This window comes from Mus pahari, chromosome X (assembly GCF_900095145.1).
Source record: "Mus pahari chromosome X, PAHARI_EIJ_v1.1, whole genome shotgun sequence".
Classification (NCBI taxonomy): domain Eukaryota; kingdom Metazoa; phylum Chordata; class Mammalia; order Rodentia; family Muridae; genus Mus; species Mus pahari.
Window position 1 is genome coordinate 63,680,125 of NC_034613.1, and position 3,687 is coordinate 63,683,811.

Sequence of the window (3,687 nt, forward strand, 5' to 3'; positions counted from 1 at the left end):
GGTGGCCAAGCCTTTAATTCCAGCACTTGGGAGGCAGAGGCAAGCAGATTTGTGAATTTGAGGCCAGCCTGATCTACAATGTGAGTTCCAGGACAGCCAGGGCTATACAAAGAAACCCTGTCTTGAACAAAACAAAACAAAACAAAAAATCAAATCAATGTTTATTGTCATCTGGACTCAACTGACACCTTCAGGCAATCATCTCAGAGTGGTTAGGGCCAAAAATATGAATGACAGCAAATATTGGTAATGACCTGGGGAATGAGGAACCCTTATTTACCACTGGTAGGGATATAAACTAGGTCCCTGAAGAGTTTTCCTTGCCTAATTTACAGTTGGTTTGAAGAAAGATAGGATGGTTGATTGGTGTGCAACTGTCTTTTTTAAAAAGACATTATTTATTTAATGTCTATAAATACACTGTAGCTGTCTTCAGACACACCAGAAGAGAGCACTGGACCCCAATACAGACGGTTGTGAACCACCATATGGTTGCTGGGAACTGAACTTTGAACCTCTGGAATAGCAGTCAGTGCTCTTAACCATTGAACCATCTCTCCAGCCCTAGTCTATAGTTGTTACATGGCTTGTCTTGATCTGACCTTGAATTTGTTGACTAGTCCATCAGCAGGGGGGCCTTCCTTGTGGGAAGCAAAATCTTACAAAGGCTTTGTTTTAATTTGTCAGGGTTTTGTCTCCAGTCAGAAATGTGAGGAAGAAGCTGGACATCTTAGAAATTTGCTACCTTTATTACCTTGGCTTGGCCCCTCTCCCTATTAGTGTACCTACCAGAGAGTCTGTTACAACCATAATCACAATGCTATTTTCAGAAAATGTCTGTCATTTAAAAAACCCTAGGTAAGCTGGGCATGGTGGCACACGCCTTTAATCCCAGCACTCGGGAGGCAGAGGCAGGCAGATTTCTGAGTTCGAGGCCAGCCTGGTCTACAAAGTGAGTTCCAGGACAGCTAGGGCTATACAGAGAAACCCTGTCTCAAAAAACAAAACAAAACAAAACAAAACAAAAAACAAAAAACAAAAAAACCCTAGGTAGAGCTGGTCATGTTGGGACATGTCTTTGGAGGCAGAGTCAGGCAGATCTCTGAGCTCAAGGCTAACCTGATCTATAAACCAAGCCCCAGGCTATTCAGGGCTACAGAGTGAGACCCTATAACAAGTGACTTTTTCTTTTTCTGTTTTTATTTTATTTTATTGTCTTGTTTTTATTTCCAGACAGGGTTTCTCTGTGTAGTCCTGGCTGACCTAGAACTCCTTCTGTAGACCAGGCTGGCCTTGAACTCAGAGAGATCTTCCTACCTCAGCCTCTGAGAGTGCGTGCTACCACACCCAGCTGTATTAAACCCCAGTTTAGTCTTCCACTGCACTAAGATGAGAAATCTGAAAGGACTCATTTTTTTGTCTGTTTTTGTTATTTACTTATTTGTAATAGTGGTAATCAAGCCTAAGGTTAAGGCCTTGGGTGATGTGTTTATAAAAAGATAAAGAGAGAGGGGGCGCTTGTATTCTATGGAGGTGTGGTGAGGTGTTGGGGAAGGGATGTCTAACCAGGCCCATGCCAAGGCATCTCTTCCCCCTGGGGAGGGGAGTTAAGAGGGTAGTAGAGACAGAGAAAGGAAGAGAGAGAGGAGTAGAGGCCACGTGGAGCACTATGAGCATGTGGAGAGAGAAGGGCGAAGGGTATGGGGAGAGAGGGGTTAAGTGACAGAGCAGGACAAGAGGGGAAGAGCAAGAGACCAAGAGAGGGAGGAGGGGGGCAAACATCCCCTTTTATAGTGACTCAGGCCTACCTGGCTGTTGCCAGTTAACTGTGGGGTGGAGGTTAGACAGAATGCTAACTTTGTGTATGCTCAGCAAGCACTTCACTGTTGAGCCTTATCACCAACCCTTAAAAAGTATTTTAAGCATAGACAGGACCTAAGTTTAATGGTACTTTCAGGCTGCTTATTAAGACAATCTAGGGAAAGTAGAAAAAGTTGGAACTGCAGGAAGCTACTGGAGAAATAGAGACATTATAATGATGTTTAGAGAAGAGTGAAAAAAAGTCCACAGATTCTGGAACTCTCTGAAAGCAAAATCTCTCCTAAAAGATTTGAGCATAGATACAGGACAAAGATGAAGCCAGTGGACACATGGTAAATGAGTACTTCAGATTTACTCACCCTATTAATTATCACTGGAGCATTATAAAATAATATTTAATTCTAAGGGTCTTACCTGTTAATAGTCAATTCTGATCATTACCACTATTAGCAAAATGAATTCCATAAAGACTTATAATTGGGTGAGAGAAAACCCATTGTAAGTCATATTAAAAAAAACAACAAAAAACAAAACAAAACACACACACACACACACACACACAAAACCAAGCCGGGTATGGTGGCCAAGCCTTTAATTCCAGCACTTGGGAGGCAGAGGGAGGCGGATTTCTGAGGCCAGCCTGGTCTACAGCGAGTTCCAGGTCAGCCAGGGCTACACAGAGAAACCCTCTCTGGAAAAACCAAAAAGAAAAAAAAAAAAAGAAAAAAAAACTGAAAAAAAAGTATCTGATTTTAGTATTGTAGATCTGAAGAAAAAGAATAAATACTATTTTTTTTGTCAGCAACAACTAACTGGAAAACTATTGGCAAATTATTCCATCTACAATGAAGTATTAGATAACTAATGATCTATCAAATTCACTAGAGATTGGTTATGTATCCAGAAAGCCAAAAGAATCTACAGAGGTAGAATAGGAAACAGGGTGAAGGAGGATATTCCAGAGATCTTATCTGAAAGGCAGTAGCTCAGATTAACAGCCAGAAGATTCTACCAGACAAAAGTCAGGGCTCAATCCTGGAGCTGTTACTTTCTTGCTGTTATATATCTCAGCCACTACAGCTCTGCACTTGATGTCCGGGCTGTGGAATTCGAACTTAAGTGTACAGGTTAAGTGTGAAACACACACTGGGAAAATCTTCATACAGAAAAAAGCAAAACATTACACACTGCTGCATAATGCTTCCATATTAAAATAACATGCCAGATCTGCAGGGTTATGTAAAATTAACTACCAGAATCACTTTCAACCTTTTTAGTTTGATGAAGCTGCTAGAAAATTTAAAAGTTTACACGAGGCTTGCACTCAATTCCTATTGGCCAATACAGCCATAACTTAATAGGAATTCCAAGGAGTAAACAGCTTTCACTTTGACGTTGTGTACCTCAATGTCTTTTTCAATCGAAACGGACATGATAGCAAGCAGAAAATGTCTGTGTGAGTTAGAACACCAGCCACTCACTATTTATAGTGCGCTAAGAAGGATGTCCAAGGGCTGAAGCTGAAGCTGAGACTGGAGGAGGGTACAGTATAGGCCACGCCCACCCGCTCTAGTCTGCCGGGGCAGACGCCTTGCCAAGGTTCCAAGGCGCTCCGCGAAGGGGTAGCAGTGTGGGGTTGGGGTGGGTAGGAGTGAGGGGGAGCTTCCAGGCGCATGTGCGGTCGCACCTCCGTGGCCGAATCAGCCAATGGGATTGAGTAGACAGTCCGCGGGTTCCTAGAGATTCCCGCCCCCGCCCTCGGCCCCCTCCCGCCCTCCTCCTCTCTACTTCCCTTTTCTTAAATCAGCAAGCTAGGGGAGGTGCAACGGTGGGCGGGTCCTAGTGACGCACCCTGACGGGTCTCAG